The 17,975-nt window shown below is 42.7% G+C and overlaps 1 pseudogene across 1 annotated transcript; it reads right to left on the bottom strand.

Annotated features, from left to right (window-relative positions):
* Nucleotides 1–2,746: 2,746 nt before the first annotated feature.
* On the bottom strand, nucleotides 2,747–17,377 carry LOC147132783 (uncharacterized; annotated as a pseudogene). Its single transcript, XR_015081802.1, has 2 exons — nucleotides 16,950–17,377; nucleotides 2,747–6,865 (listed from the first exon to the last, which is right to left on the bottom strand). The product of XR_015081802.1 is annotated as an uncharacterized LOC147132783 (transcript).
* Between the last annotated feature and the right edge of the window lie 598 nt (nucleotides 17,378–17,975).

Genomic DNA, 17,975 nt, shown 5'->3' with positions numbered 1-17,975 from the left:
ATGGATAATGAATGAATGAATGCTGTCATTTAATTTCTATGTCAAAATGTCAATATTTATATAAATATCTAAATATTTTTGGGATATTTCATTGTTTATTACAATATTTGTATGTATGTATTTAGTATTTAGTATGTAAATATGGTTCAATATTTATTTTTTATTTAATTTAATATATAAACAAATCAATATTTGTTTACTCATATTAATATTCATTTAATTTTCTATCAATTCAATTATTTCACTATGTTTAAATGTATTAAGTGACATTAGTGTTTAGTTCAATATTTATTTGGCTCAACATTTCAATATCTATTTAAATATTTCATTATTTATGAAATGATTTTACAGATAATGGATGGATGGATTTCTGGACTAAATTTGGATCACATTGGACGGAATAAACACAACCCAGTTTTCAACTACTATTTTTGAACAAAATTTTTACCACATTGGATGGGATAAAACAATAGCCAATTTTCAATGACTATTTTTGGACTAAAGTTGGACCTCAACGAAGGGGATGAACAAAACTCAATTATCAATAACTATTTCTGGACTAAATTTGGATCACATTGGACGGAATAAACACAACCCAGTTTTCAACTACTATTTTTGGACAAAATTTTTACCACATTGGATGGGATAAAACAATAGCCAATTTTCAATGACTATTTTTGGACTAAAGTTGGACCTCAACAAAGAGGATGAACAAAACACAATTATCCATGACTATTTCTAGACTAAATTTGGATCACATTGGACGGAATAAACACAACCCAGTTTTCAACAACTATTTTTGGACTAAATTTGTACCATATTGGATGGGATAAAACAATAGACAATTTTCAATGGCTATTTTTGGACTGAAGTTGGACCACAATGAAGGGTGTAAACAAAACCCAATTATTAAAAACTATTTTCGGATTAAATTTGGACCACATTGGTCGGGCTGAACACAACCCAAATTTAAACGATTATTTTTGGGTTACATTTGGACTATGTTGGAGGGGCTATAACACAACCCAGTTTTCAATGACTATTTTTGGACTAAATTTGGACACGTTTGGATGACCCTTTAAAGATATTCAAACAGGTCAGACATTGGAGATTGTCCCCAACTTTGCTAGCCAAGGTCCTTGTAAAGCCTCCAACGTTCCCTCTCAGGAGAGCCTCAGAGCTTCTGCCTCAGTCACGAGTGGACAAATCGGTTTCTATCCAGGAAGCCCAAAGTGCAACATTCAAGGAGATAACAGTTGTTGGAGGGCGTGACCGCCACGTTGATTTTGTTGCAGGTGGAGCCCAAAAGTGACCCATTACCATGTTTAACTGTAGAAAAGGATACCTTAAACAATCTTTTTCCAACTTGAAATGTTAGGACTTTTCCTAAATGGGTCCCATAATTAGAAAAAGTGATACTTTGTTTTAGTTTATGTTTCCATATGGGCTGTACACCACTCAGGTACAAAGATTGTGTTTCGGGTCATTCTTGACCTGTGAATTATAAAAGCATATAAACACCAGAAAAAATTCAAAGGGCACACAAACTCTCTCTAATACACAGATGCACACACACACGCACGCACACGTGAGGAATACATCTGCAAAGCCCATTCTCACATCCGCACATACTGTCTGTCTGTGCTAAATAGAGTTGATGTTGAAAATTGTTCTGAAAGTCAAGCAACATTTTGTTGTTTTGTAGTGTTATGAGAGAAGTATTTTTATAATTCACTTCATAAAAAAATGTAAACGTGCTGACCAAAAGTTCCAGATTGTTGACTTTTTCCCCTGTCAATACAATTACTTCAGAAATAATTACTTCACATTCATATAATAGCAATAATATATATTTTCTGTGTAAAAGAAAAGTGTTATGACAGTTGGTTTGTGTTTTTTTAAAAGCATAATAATGGTCATTGATGGTTGTTTTATTTGTGTAACAAAAATACATGATAAAAACGAATTAAATTGCGGTTGAATTGTTAAATAAGTTGTTCCACATGCAAAATAGATTTTGGATTTAAAATTCAATTAGGTTTCTTTATTTTGGGGCTTTGGTAGGACGGGCCTTTTTTTTCCCATAGGACAAGGGGAGTAAACACAAGGTTAAGATTGCACAAACGAGATGTTTTACTATCCACTGCTTGTTGCAGACAAACTTAACAGAGAAGTGGTTCAATTTGCAGTCATACGTAGGCTGTGGGAGTTCTGCTGTAGTTAAACGGCGCCCTTATGTGGTTGACGGCTGCATTACATCAACAGGCGCTGCTCAACAAGGCGCAGTTAACACCGTGTACAACCTATTTATTATCTGGGGAGGCACACACTCCCGATAGCTCGATGTGCTGTTCTCTCGCTTCTTCTTCATGAATACACGCAACACAACAAGAATCCCCCAAACTACCTCATAACGTTGACAATTGATAGAAATTATTAAGTAAAACGGCTTCAAAACAATGGCGCTGGGTATGACCGTAAAGGGCGATGCCTTGTGAGATTTTACCAGAAAAACGTCACACCACTCCGTGCATTTTAGTCCATTGCCCTCCCCCTCTGGTAATGGTTTGCCCCAGCAGCAGGAGGGTGGGGCGGTAGACGTGAAGTCTCGTAGAAGTGGACCTCTCAAATCGTTTGCCATCAAAAATCAGTGAATGATGTAACGTAGGATGGAGTCATCGTTAAAAATGTATTTGAAAGTTGATGCTCATATTTCCTTTGAAGTGGAATAAAACAATGGACAATATTTGCTTGTTTGGTTTAATCATTGAATATTTCATTGAATATAATGCAAACTAGAATCATATTTTCAATTTCCTTAATTTTTCCAGCATGACTGGACAAACCCTGATTTCACAATCACTGTCCAGTGAGAAATTATCACGTAAAAACCAGAAGATAAAAAGCCTTTTCCTAACAAAAAGAATTAATGCATTGTAAACTAAAAAATGATCATATAGAACACCCACTTCCCTAAATCAACATTTATCAAGCAAAAAATTTAGAAGAACAAAAATATATGAAAATACAAACAATATAAAAGGAACTCGGGTTACACTGAATAGCTTCAACAAACCTCCGAAATCAACATAAACAGCCTGCTCCATTGATAAAAAAAAAAAGACTCAGTTTGATTATTTGTATTGATGCATAATTGTATGTACACTTTCCCACCTTCCCATCAAAAGTCAAAGTTTCTTCACAGTACATTTAATCAATCAAGGAAGTTACTTCATATGGAAATAACAAAAACATTGTACCAAGCGCATACATTGCTTAAAAACGGACCAACAGTGGTTATTGGTAAAAACAGTAGTAAAAAACAGGACATTAGTAGATACCGAGACGAGGATAAAATAAAAGATGTTACATTGAATAAAACAATGCAGATTTTGTAAATAATGATCACGTTAAATAAATGCTCAGGGGTTCTCACACTTTTTCATCATGCGAGCTACTAATAAAATGACCAAGCCAAAATGATCTACCTTCCGAGTAGAGTAAGTTTTGCATATTTGTAGTGGGTAGGTCCTACCCACTACAAAAATGCAAAACACATTTATTTTCAAATATATTGAGGATTATCTATTCACAATGTATGTTGATGTACCTTTCACAACACAACATAACTATGAACATGTATTTTTTTTTTGTTGTGCCGCCCATTGATTGGATGCGAGATTCCATTTCCTTTTAGAGATGTTTGTTCGTCAGTGAAACGCCGTAATACGCCAACACACCGTAGAACTAAAAGTTTACAATATAAAACAACATATTACATTTATGACAAAGATAGCTTTGCTTAGCGTCAAAGCTAATCACGCAAGACAATGCAAAATAGTACTGGCCACTTTGGCCTGCTTTCAACCAACAGCAGTCTTCTCCCAGAGATAATCATTACGAGGATTGGAATTTCTACTAATTTGCCCGCCGACTAGTCTCAAATTTGATTTGCGACTAGTCGACCAGTCTATAAGGAAGAAAACTTGAATTTTATTACATATTGAATTCAAAGTTTAAAATGCAAATGTTGTGTGTATTTAGGGGCTATTTTAGCCCTAACATTCAAGACACTTTGTTAATTTAAATTCTATTGATGTAACAACAACTGACTGAATAAAGGTGAACAATTGAAAGAGGAATACATTTCTGATACATTTTCCAATGCAATACATGGCATTTATTTTGAATAACGTAATGAGTAATGGTCCCGACTCCCAGTTCCAGCAGGGTCTCATTCGCTAGCACCATGTTAGGCTAGGTTCACACCGCAGGCATATGCGGCCCAGATCTGATTTTTTTGCCCATATGCGACCTGTATCTGATTATTTTATGACAGTCTGAACGCCTCAATTCAGATCTTTTCAAATGCGACATGGGTCGCTTTCATATGTGTTTCATATGTGGGTACGTATCCAATCTTTTCCAATGCGTTTGCGGTCTGAACGGCGAAATCGTATATACTGTATACGACATTGATGAGCCCAAGATGCGCTCCGCGCAAGCGGAGGGAAAGTGCTGGCAGCAGGGGGATCACATCTGCAAAGTTGTTTTGAGTAACACTATTGACTTTATATTTTACTTTAATTTAATCCCACTTGAAACGTGAAGCATAAAGAGGACATTTATGGCGATCGTGGTAATTTAGCCACGGCTCAGATAGATTCATTTTTTACGCACGCTTATGACGTGACGTCCATGAAATGAGATAATAAAGCCTCACCTCATAATTTCCCCCAAATACTGTATTTATTTCTACCTGCTACCATACACTGAATGCCCCGACACACTGGACCACATTTACTTCCGCAAACACGTCGTGTGTGACGTCGTCTCTTCTTCTGCGCAGGCGGGCCACTTTGACGACACGTGTTCATACAGCAGACAGAGGTCGCATTTTTAATGTAATATGAACGCTTACTAGGGGGGGAGGAAGCAATTCTCTCTCTTGGTGCTCGGCATGTTTACAGAGGCAAGGCAGAGGCGTGTGGAACAAGATGCGTGATACTTAATGCCGCGTTTAACCGACTAATAAAATACAAAACGTTTAATAAATCGTAGACGGTTAAACGACTAGTCGTGTACATCCCTAATCATTATTGTCAAAAATGTGATGCTTCAACAAACTTGTTATATTCATTTAGTATATTGACTCGGCTTTGGCAAATCAACGAGGAAAAAGTAAGCAACACGCATGGTGAATGCCGCTAAGTCTCTACGTAAAACAGACGGAGATTCTGTAAGACGCAACTTCCGGTATGACATTTTCAAAATAAAAGCCTCGTATTTCAAAATACAGATGGCTGCCATTACAAATGTCATGTGATCTACCAATACTACCTTTGCGATCGACTGGCAGAGCACGATTGCAGTATTGAGCACCCCTGATTTAGCTGTTAAACATTAACATTTTCATCTAAGACTTCTTCATTATTGCGGTTGTTACCAACACACCTGTGTCTCTTGACAGACACCTTCCATGAGAAGTGTTGGCAACAAACTGAGCAGGCAAAAGGTTTCTCACCAGTGTGTGTTCTTCTGTGATAAGTTAAGCTTCCCTTCCGTGAGAAGCATTGGCCACAAACTGAGCAGGCAAAAGGTTTCTCACCAGTGTGTGTTCTGGTGTGATGTCTTAAGTGTCCCTTCTGAGAGAATCTTTGGCCACAAACTGAGCAGGCAAAAGGTTTCTCACCAGTGTGGGTTCTGGTGTGACCTATTAAGCTTCCCTTATGAGAAAATGTTTGGGCACAAACTGAGCAGGCAAAAGGTTTCTCACCAGTGTGGGTTCTGGTGTGACCTATTAGGTGTCCCTTCTGAGAGAATCTTTGGCCACAAACTGAGCAAGCAAATGGTTTCTCACCAGTGTGTGTTCTTCTGTGATAAGTTAAGCTTCCCTTCTGAGAGAATCTTTGGCCACAAACTGAGCATGCAAAAGGTTTCTCACCAGTGTGGGTTCTGGTGTGACCTATTAAGTGTCCCTTCCGAGAGAATCTTTGGCCACAAACTGAACAGCCAAATGGTTGCTCACCAGTGTGTGTTCTGGTGTGTATTTTTAAGCTTCCCTTCCGAGAGAATCTTTGGCCACAAACTGAACATGCAAAAGGTTTCTCACCAGTGTGTATTCTGGTGTGAATTATTAAGCTTCCCTTCAGAGAGAATCTTTGGCCACAAACTGAGCAGGCAAAAGGTTTCTCACCAGTGTGTGTTCTGGTGTGTTTTGTCAAGTTCCCCTTCTGAGAGAATCTTTGGCCACAATGTGAACATGCAAAAGGTTTCTCACCAGTGTGTGTTCTGGTGTGAAATATTAAGCTTCCCTTCTGACAGAATATTTTTCCACAAACTGAGCTGGAAAAAGTTTTCTCTTCAGAGTGTATTCTCATGTGCGCTAAACATCTCTTGAAAGCATAAGTTTTCCCACACTTAGAACATTTCCAGCATTTGTTGTCATTGCAAAATGTAATATCACCTCCACATTCATCATCATCACCATTTGATGATGTCTCATCACTTGATAGTGGAGGTCGGAGGCAGTCTCCTTGTGATCCTCCCCAGTGGTCCCCATCATCGTCTGTTGTCACGTGTTGACATGAGCTGCTGCTTGGAGGCTCCGCCCCTCTGCTCACCTCACTTTCACCTTCATCTTTACTCTTTAAAGATACATGGGTCAATGGCAACTTGCAGATATCCTGGTCCTCCTCGTCTTTGATGTAGGGGGGTTCTTCTCCCTCCTCTTTTATGCAGGGGCGCTCTCGCTCATCCTCCTGTTTAACATAAGGGGACTGCTGCTCCTCTTCCTCTTTAAAGTGGGGGAACTCTTCATCCTCCTCTTCCACTTTAATATGAGGATAAGCACGTTCACTGATGTCTGCAAGACACAAAAACACAAATGCACGTGGCATTATAGTTCATATTTATAATGAAGGTTATTATGAGAGCCAGATAAATTAAGATTGCTACGTACTGTTCGGCATTTGCAAATTCACTTCCTGATGCATTTTTGTGGGAAGCCTATCCTTGGTTATTTGTGGAAAGACTTGCACACGGTCTGACATTGCACCTTGTTGGGTGGTGACCCCGTCAAAAGCGGCACAGGCCTCGTATATACATGAGCCCATTTAAGAAATGATTAGCACGACTACATCTATGACAGTGTATTAACCTCACTCAAATTTAAGCACTGCAAAAGCAAAAGTTAATATGAAAGCTTCAAAGAATACGCCATGAATCGCCCATTTTCCGAACCGTAAAGGCACAAACACCTAAATAATACATGAACATCAAAGCTTTTGTTGGCTTTTATTTTGAATCCCTTGCAGGCAGGGCTGCCCTCACTGACTCATAAGCCCCGGGGCTAACCATCAAATATTTTTGTTATTGATTGGGCTGCCACAAACGATTATTTAGGTAGTCGACTAATAACCAACAGTAGTTGCGATTAGTTGACCAATCGGATCATATTTAAATTGCGGCGTGTCACACCAGCAAGCAGCTGCTCTGATATAACCATAATTAGTTTACAGCTTGATTCCTTATGTATGTACATATTAATGAGATGATACAACATTCAACTTTGATTAAACTTTGTAGCTTGTATCAGCAGTTCTGAGATGTCCCATAAATGATGGTGCAGCTTAAATTGAAGTCAATATTGTGGCTTTAGAAGTTTTGGCTACAATTGTTTAGTGCATTTTAAAATGAAACCAAAACTATACAATATACACGCATCCATCCATCCATCTATTATCTTCCGATTATCCGAGGTCGGGTCGCGGAGGCAGCAGCTTCAGCAGGGAAGCCCAGACTGCCCTCTCCCCAGCAACATCTTCCAGCTCTTCCGGAGGGATCCAAAGGCGTTCCCAGGCAAGCCGGGAGACATAGTCTCTTCAGCGTGTTCTGGGTCGTCCTCGGGGTCTCCTGTCAGTGGGACATGCCCGGAACACCTCACCAGGGAGGCGTCCAGGAGGCATCCTAATCAGATGTCCAAGCCACCTCAACTGGCTCCTCTCAATGCGCAGGAGCAGCGGCTCGACTCCGAGTCCCTCCCGGATGGCCGAACTTCTCACCCTATCTCTAAGGGAGAGCCCGGACACCCTGCGAAGGGAACTCATTTCGGCCGCTTGTATCCAAGATCTTGTTCTTTCGGTCATGACCCACCTTGACCCTTTCGGCTGAGCTCCTTCTTCACCATGACAGACCGATATAGGGTCCGCATCACAGCAGACGCTGCACGAACCGCCTGTCGATCTCCCGTTCCATCCTACCATCACTCGCGAACAAGACCCCAAGATACTTGAATTCCTCCACTTGGGGCAGAATCTCATCCCCGACCTGGAGCTCCAGCGAGAGTCGGCTTGAAGAAGCCAACAGTACCACATCATCCACAAAAAGCAGAGATGCAATACTGAGGCCCCCAAACCGTACCCCCTCGACACCTCGGCTGCACCTAGAAATTCTGTCCATAAAAGTTATGAAAAGAATCGGTGATTAAGGGTAGCCTTGACTGAGACCAACCCTCACCGGATCAAATCCGACTTATTGCCGGCAATGCGGACCAAACTCAGTGGTACAGGGACCGAACAGCCCTTATCTGGGGGCTCGGGACCCTGTACTCCCGTAGCACCCCCCACAGAACTCCCACGTCCACAAAACACATGTACACTGGTTGGGCGAACTCCCATGCACCATCAAGGACCCTGCTGAGGGTGTAGAGCTGGTCCACTGTTCCACGGCTGGGATGAAAACCATATTGCTCCTCCTGAATCAGAAATTCGACCTTCCGACGGACCCTCCTCTCCAACACCCCTGAATAGACCTTACCGGGGAGGCTGAGGAGTGTGATCCCTCTGTAATTGGAGCACACCCTTCGGTCTCTCTTCTTAAAAAAAGGAGACCACCACCCCGGTCTGCCAATCGAGAGGCACTGTCTCCGATGTCCACGCAATGTTGTAGAGGCGTGTCAACCATGACAGCCCCTCAACATCCAGAGCCTTTATGAACTCCGGGGGGATCTCATCCACCCCTGGGTCTTTTTCACCAAGGAGCTTTTTGACTACCTCGGTTACTTCAACCTCAGAGATAGGTGAGCCCACCTCAGACTCTCCAGGCTCTGCTTCCTCAGTGGAAGGCGACATGCCTGGAATTGAGGAGATCTTTCCCCACCGACCCACAACGTCCTGAGGTGAGGTCAGCAGCACCCCATCTCCACTATAAACAGTGTTAATGGTGCACTGCTTTCCTCTCCTGAGACGCCAGATGGTGGACCAGAATTTCCTCGAAGCCGTCCGGAAGTCATTTTCTATTTCTCATTTCCCGAACTCCTCCCACACCAGAGTTTTTGCCTCAGCAACCGTCAGAGCTGCATTCCGCTAGGCCAGCTGGTACCTGTCAGCTGCCTCCGGAGTCCCGCAGGCCAAAAAGGCCCGTTAAGACTCCTTCTTCAGATGGACAGCATCCCTTACCGCTGGTGTCCACCAGCGGGTTCGGGGATTGCCGCCACGACAGGCACCGACCACCTTGCGGCCACAGCGCCGATCGGCCACCTCAACAATGGAGGGACGAAACATGGTCCACTTGGACTTGATGTCCCCCGCCTCCCCCGGGACGTGGGCAAAGTTCTGCCGGAGGTGGGAGTTGAAACTCCTTCTGACAGGGGATTCTGCCAGACGTTCCCAGCAAACCCTCACAATACGTTTGGGTCTGCCAGGTCGGACCGGCATCTTTCCACACCATTGGAGCCAACTCACCACTAGTTGGTGATCAGTTGACAGCTCCACCCCTCTCTTCACCCGAGTGTCCAAAACATGTGGCCGCAAATCCGATGATACGACTACAAAGTCGATCATCGAACTGCGGCCTAGGGTATCCTGGTGCCAAGTGCACATATGGACACCCTTATGTTTGAACATGGTGTTCGTTATGGACAATCCGTGACAAACACAGAAGTCCAGTAACGGAACACCACTCTGGTTCAGATTCGGGGGGCCGTTCCTCCCAATCACGCCCCTCCAGGGCTCACTGTCATTGCCCACATGAGCATTTAAGTCCCCAGCAGAACAATGGAGTCCCCAGGTGGAGCGCTCTCCAGCATACCCTCCAAGGACTCCAAAAAGGGTGGGTAGTCTGCACTGCTGTTTGGTGCATAAGCGCAAACAACAGTCAGGACCCATCCTCCTACCCTAAGGCGGAGGGAGGCTACCCTCTCGTCCACCGGGGTAAAACCAAATGTACAGGCGTCGAGCCGGGGGGCAATAAGTATGCCCACACCTGCACGGTGCCTCTCACCTTGGGCAACTCCAGAATGGAAGAGTGTCCAACCCCTCTCGAGAGGACTGGTACCAGAGCCCAAGCTATGTGTGGAGGTGAGCCCGACTATATCTAGTCGGAACTTCTCAGCCTCACACACGAGCTCGGGCTCCTTCCCTGCCAGAGAGGTGACATTCCATGTCCCAAAAACTAATTTCTGTTGCCGGGGATCGGACCGGCAAGGTCCCTGCCTATAACCTCCGCCCAGCTCGAACAGCACCATAGGTGCAGGCCCGGCCGCCAGGCGCTCGCCATTGAGCCCCACATCCAGGCCTGGCTCCAGAGGGGGGGCCCGGTGACCCGCGCCGGGCAAGGAAAACTGGAGTCCATACATTTTTTTCCATTATAAAGGGTGTTTTGAGCCGTACTTAGTCTGGTCCCTCACCTAGGACCTGTTTGCCATGGGTGACCCTGCCAGGGGCATAAAGCATAAAGCTAAGTTGTCTACTTAGCTCCTAGGATCATTGGGACATGCAAACCCCTCCACCACGGTAAGGTGACGGCTCATGCAGAGTTGCACCAATCCTATGAAACTATCTATATATACAAAAAGAAATACAAATTTCACTCTTCTTTGGCACCAAGCATTTTATTATGTAGAAGATAGTGAAATCAGAGGTGTAAATTAGGAAAAAGCACTGTGCTACAGAAAACAAACTTTTTATATTTTGTTTTCATCAGTTTTCATTTAACCTTCATCCCAAACGTTTTGTAACTATTAGGAGGAACATATGTTTTACATTTTATGTTAGTACTATAACATAGTATATTGCAACAAACTTAATTATGTGTTTGATTTTTATGTGATGCCAATGAGGGCTTGTGGCAAACGTCATGCTTTCTTACTTTGAACACTGGAATTTCCCAGTTCCCAGTGAACGCATCACTCCGTTTGCGAGAGATCTTTCTAGGCATACGCACACTCTTGTGGTTGTTAAAAACGCGAGATCGTCAACGTCGTCGTGATTAGTCGACTAATCTTGACAGCACTGATTGATTTAAACATCACTAGTAGAAAATGTGCACAGAGGTGTATAGAGCCATTCGTGTGACATTTCCTGTAATGCAGTGTGAGCAGGTTATGATCATTTTCATGGCCAGATATGCAGCTGGATAACCTCTTTGCTTTTTGGACACAAAATTAGCCAATTCTGATTTTAAGAACATACTTTTTTTTTAAATAATGAGATCAATGCCTGCATGTATGAAATTAAATGCCCATGAAATTAAATGTGGGGTTCCCCAAGGTTCGATTTTAGACCCCCTACTTTTTAATCTTTATATGCTACCCCTTGGGGATGTCATCAGGGGACATCAGCTTTCACAGCTATGCTGATGACACACAGCTGTATATAGCCGTGTCTCCTGATGACACAGGACCCATTGATACCCTTTTAAATTGCATTTTAGATATCAAGTCATGGATGGCAGATAACTTCCTAGAGCTCAAACAGGACAAAATCGAGGTTTTAGTTATCGGCCCTGAAGGTCAGAGAGAGAAACTTTGAACAAAATTACTAGTTTTTAATCCCTCACATTGTGTGAAGAACCTTGGCGTCATTTTTGACTCTGAGCTCAGTTTTATTCCTCATATTAAAAATGTAACCAAGATTGGTTTTAATCACCTTAAGAATATCGCCAGAGTCCGCCCGTTTCTCTCTCAGGCTAACACGGAAGTGCTGATGCATGCTTTTATTTCCTGTCGTTTAGATTACTGTAATGCCCTGCTCTCTGGCCTCCCGAAAAAGAGCATTTCACCATTGCAACTACTGCAGAATTCAGCCGCTTGGGTGCTGACGAGAACCAGAGGGCGGGAGCACATTATGCCAGTTTTGAAATTGCTGTATTGGCTCCCCGTGTGTTTCAGGATCGATTTTAAGGTACTTTTATTAGTTTATAAATGTGTTAATGGTCTTGGGCCTTCTTATTTATCTGATTTGCTTTTATCATGCCAACCCTCGTGGATCCTGAGGTTGTCTGGCGCCGGCCTTTTATTTATTCCAAGGGTGAGGACCAAAATGCATGGCGAGGCTGCATTCAGCCATTTTGGTCCTCACCTTTGGAATAGCCTGCCAGAGGACGTCAGGTCTGCAGAGACCATTGATATTTTTAAGAAGAAGCTCAAGACACACCTTTTTAGTTTGGCTTTTAACAACTTTTAAATAATTTATCTTTTCTTTTGATTGAAGATTATTTTTATCTTATCTTATTGATTTTAGTTCTTAGATATACTACTGTTCTGTCTTTTAGTTTTGTTGCTCTCTGCCGTTGTCAGCTTTTAGCTCCAGTGTTTCCTCATGGGGGGGCCTCCGCGTTGAGGGAGGGGTGGCTGCCCTTCCCGCGGGGGCTGTCATCGCAGGGACTCCTTGGGTCTGGGTGGCCGGCGGCCTCTACACTTTGTGTGGGGTCCGCCTGTCTAATCCGGGCTCGGGTCTCTATGGTGATGGCGCCCCTGTGGGCGTGGACTGTCATTCCCCTCGGCGCGGAGAGCTCCCCTTGAGTACCCTTTCCTCATATGGTTTGTCTGTGCCTTGTCATGTCTTTTTAACACATTTTATCAGGTTGTGCTCTTTGTGTGGGTGTGTGTGAATGAGTGCTGATGTACTAATGGATATCTGTCTTCGGTTTGTTGGGAGGGAGGGCGTGAACGGATTTTTTTTTTTTTTTAATGTTTTGCTTTGGATGTTTTACAGCACTTTGAGTTGCATTTTTATGTATGAAAAGTGCTATTTAAATAAAATGTGATTGATTGATTGATGTATATGTTTATATATGAATACATGTCAATGTATGTACACTTATTCACGATATGTTTTATATTACATGACATATTCTTCCTATTTGATTGCATTTCATGTCATTCATTGATGATATTGACAGTAAATTTGCACCGTTACAGTCAAGCAAATATGTTAATTTAATTGATAATAACTCAATGTAATGTTGCTTGCGTGTGTGTGTGTGTGTGTGCATGCGTGTGCGTCTACTCTTCTCTAATCCGCTCCCAGCTAGTCGAATGCCTCGTGAAATTATGAACAAAATAATTCTCAACCTACTTATTTTTGAGGTGTTAGAAATTGATCGCAGCCTGTCGCTGTGGTATAACTCTCTGGATGCCGGTCAGCGATGTGCTCGGCCAGATTGGACGAGTCCCCACCTCGAGCCACGGTAGTTAAAACAAGCCTTATAGACTGTTTTTTTGTCACGTTGGTCGGTTTGCCATGGCATGTAAGCAAAAAAGTTCCACTTCATGTGTCATACTTTTCAACGAGGAGCGCAGGTGCAGCCAGCGCCGCAATGCTTTGAGGCAATCTTCACATGCAGGAGGCGTGCCACTTAAAGGCATTTCACACACGTCGGTAGACTGGTGGCTATGCACGTATGTATACTTGCCTTTTAGACAGAGTTGGTGAGCTACGTGTGCTTTTTATTTTTTAAATACCGGCATTTAAAAAAAAATGCTATCAAGCCTTTTTTTACGCTGAAAAATCGGGGTATGTACTGTTATCCCGTGGCAACACTAATCACGATACAAGTATTTCATATTAGTCGATATTGAAAAATATGGAATTTTTGGTTCTTTTTTTGGCTTTTTTTTTTTAACTTTTGAAGGCGGGGGAAAAAACATTGAATTTAGGTGTAAGGTTCATCAATTAGACAGCTCTAGCTGTTATGAAATACGCTATATAAATAAAATTGTATTGTATTGTATTTCATAACAACACCAATGAAGAGGAAGACACTCTTTTTTTGTTGTTACCAGCTCATGAGGAGAACGGAGAAATAGCACAATTTCTGCTTCCCGCTGTCCTCGTGAGGAGAATGCCTCATACGTTCTAACCTTACCTCTCCGTAACCTCTCTTTATTAACTTTCACGATTCCCTGGTTACATGGGTGTTTCCAACCTAAGGGGCGGGGAATTCATGCAAGCCGTTGGAAACATGTGAACTTGTTTCTCTATGTGTGTGTATGTGAGTGAAAGATTAGTGTGTCCATGCGTCATAATTACACCCAAGTATTACATTACAAAAACATTCAGTCACATCCACAACCTTCTAAACATGTGAAGCCCTTTGAGACTTTCCTGTGATTAAGGGCTATATAAATAAAGTTGATTTGACTAAACCTTATCAGATGGTGTCAACAAGTCTGCTATTGATAGATATGAAAGCAGAAGCAATTTCTTCATTGCAGGCAAATATCACATCGTTCTTATATTTAGTTTACAAAACACATATATATTGTAAACTAAATCACTCAAACATATGTTCATTTAGCATAATCAGCAAATGTGTGATAACTATTTTATAATTATTCCTTCATTAGGTAATTTTATTTTAACATGTCGTTGCTGTCATGTGAAAAACACTTATCTCCATTTTTTTTGTTTTTCTTATTTTGACATGAATGGTGTTTCCACGTTGCCGACATCGCATTAAAGTGAAAATTAAAAATGTTTCCAAAATTGGATACAAGTGTTTTTCACAGGACAGCAATGATATTGGTACTTAATATTAAAGGGAGACACTGAGATGAGTTTAACATTGGCACTTATATAATAGGTTTGCATGTAAAAATGACATCAGTACTAAAATGCCCCCCTTCCCCAAAAGATTCTGCAGTGATTTAAGGTCTTTTTTTAAAAATTAGATTTACAACAAATTGTCTCGCCCCCTTTGGGGCGTGGCTTATGTTATATTTTCGGTCTCAGCGGTCTACATCACGGGAGGAAGGCATGCGTGGTAATATTGCTCGCTTTGCCACTTCTGTTGTCTAAAACGGCGACCGATTGCTACCAAAATGCAAATGCACATTACTACTCTTGTCCACTTCAACCTGTGACAGTAGAAAAGTGTTCTGCACAATAATTTGGATTTATTGACATAAAACATGATCTCATCATGATCACCTCCACAAAATAAAAAATACTGTGGCGATTGCTTCTCCACTCACACAAGCTGAAGCGGACAAGAGCATGAATGCGCACACGAAGCCCGACTGGTTATATTTCGGACATTTAGCTACGCTAAGCTCGTGTCAACTGTGAGGAGGGAGACGGCGGCTGCGAGCGAGCAGCAGCCAGCCATCAGGCAAGCGTTGATCTCCTCCCTGGCTAACAGTATAACGACACGGCTAATAGCAACAACTAGCTTCAGGCTGTTAAAACAAAAGGCGTTAGCACAACAACATTAGCTCCTTACTCTGCGCCCAGCCTGCGTCGATCTTCATGTTGCGGGGTTGCCTCCCCAAGCAATCGCGTGCGTTGTCCCGACACGGCACAGCTTCGGCGTGAGAGTGAGCTAGAGACCTCATCGAACACCGGGGCTGTCGTAAACATGCGCACCATTGTGGAGCGGCAAGTGCTTTCAGCCGAGTGTGGCCGCATTGGAACACAGCATATCGGCTGTTCCAAATTGGACGTCGTGTTGTAAGTCGAAAAGCTGGGGCCATTCCTCATCCAAATAAAGGTTTACGTCTACTCATTCCCACGTCAGTCTCTGTAAATATCCTGACTGGTGTTAATTGCCTCGCTCGTCCTAACCATGATCAGTAAAGAACCTTTTTTTTTTGTTTTTGTTTTTTTATATAGCAAAGAAGCAGTGTGCGCTGGTCCTAGCCTAAATTTATGTAGGTTTATGACCCTCGTTGAAACAAATGTTGCAGCAACACAACAGTATCTTTTTTGCAAGTTTCCAAATTGGTTGATGCCACCAGTACATCATCCACATAGACTACAATTTGACTTCCCCCCGGAGGGTTAAATTTAGCCATGCTAGCTGTCATTACTTGGGAGTAAATGGTTGAACTTTCGCAATATTCCTGCGGTAATCGAGTAAAAGTATACTTTTTCCCCCCAAAAGTGAATGCAAACCAGAATTGACTGTCCTCTGCCACCGGGACAGAGAAGAATGCATTACTAATGTCCACCACAGTAAAAATAGCAGCAACTGGCCTCAAATTGTGTAATAGTGTATGTGGATCAGGCACACATGGCGCACGTTGGAGGACTGCTGCATTGACAGCCTGCAAGTCCTGAATCATCCTCCAACCAGTGGATGGGGGAGCTTTTTTCACAAGGAAAATCGCACAGAGAATTACCACTTCTGCTTTTAGTAAATCATTGAACAGTCTTATTCCCTCGAGTGTGTCTGGTTTTAATGGGTATTGACGCACACACGGCCTGTAATCAGTTTTGGGACTAATTTGAACCGGCAATGCTCCCTTTATGAGACCTACATCTGATAGTCCTTGTGACCACAGTGTTAACAGTTTTACAGCTTCCGACAAATTTTCCTCATCCTCTGTCAATGTTAACAAGGCAGGGGGTACTTTTCGTCAGCCGAGGTGAATCTCCTCCTGCACCTGTGTGGTCCAAAAAAGTGATTTCTTTCTATACAGTCCCACCACTGGAATGGATTGATAGATAGATCAAGATATAAAGCCCAGAAAAATGGCATATGTTAAATATTTCGTTTGATTTTATACTGGGGAGGGGGGTATGAGGCAAACCTTGAACGCATTTTCCCCAAACAACTTCACCTGACCATCATTGCCATACACTAGTAAGGACATTGAAATACAAACATATTTTTAACGATTGAAAGTCGTTATTTACCGAGCAAATCAGAGTAAGAAGTGTACAAACCTCCTCCGTGTAGCACAACACGAGGCTGCTTGCAAACTTCGCCCAGCAGTTGAAGATGTTGCTCGTTCTCTTCTTTTATTCCACAAAGTTCCTCCTCGTACTTTGTTGTCGTCATTGCACACATCTCCACACGACAATCGCAACAAATGTGCACTTCTGAGTCGCTGTTTGACGGTGAGTCGTCTGCTTCTTTGTTCGCGAGCTAAACTAAGCTAAGCTAAGCTAAAATAAGATAACAAGGCGGAGAAGCATAAACGCGCGTCGAGACGAGTTAATCCGAACACAAAGACTTGATAAATGATAGGTCATAGTCCTTTAAAGTAGTGAATGGACGTCCCGTGTGGAGGCTGCAGTGGGTAACTTCAGCACTAAATCGGAAAGAATGATTTAGCGAAGCGTGTTTTGTTATGGACGGATCTCGAAAGACCGTGCACAAGTAGACGTGTGGCGGAAGCCATACAGGACACGCCCCGCTGCGATATGATTGGCTGCTGGAAATTAGGCCCAGGCGGTGGAGCGTGTGGGGAGCACGTTCATCCCTGGGACCGATAGATGTCACCATTTACCTGCAAATTGAACCACGCCATGATACATTTTATTAGTAAACAAATTTGATGCACTGTTAGTATCATTTTTTTCTAGATAAAAATATCTTGTTTTGCTGAATTGTTGAAACATTTCAAAATGACTCCCCGTCGGCAACTGTGGCTGCTGCTTGAATGACGGATTTGCATCTAGTCATCCATCCATCCATCCATTATCTATACCGCTTATCTTCACAAGGGTCGCGGGCGTGCTGGAGCCTATCCCACCTGTCTTCGGGCAGTAGGCGGGGGACACCCTGAATTGGTTGCCAGCCAATCGCAGGGCACACAAAGACAAACATCCGCACTCACAATCGCACGTAGGGGCAATTTAGAATGTCCAACCAATTTACCCTGCATGTTTTTGGAATGTGGGAGGAAACCGGAGTACCCGGAGAAAACCCACGCAGGTACGGGGAGAACATGCAAACTCCACACAGGG

The sequence above is a fragment of the Filicampus tigris genome, chromosome 17 (genome assembly GCF_054856515.1).
Source record: "Filicampus tigris isolate MCC_2025a chromosome 17, RoL_Ftig_1.0, whole genome shotgun sequence".
Lineage (NCBI taxonomy): Eukaryota > Metazoa > Chordata > Actinopteri > Syngnathiformes > Syngnathidae > Filicampus > Filicampus tigris.
The sequence above is the reverse complement of the archived record's forward strand: the minus strand, read 5'-3'. Positions and strand labels throughout refer to the sequence as shown.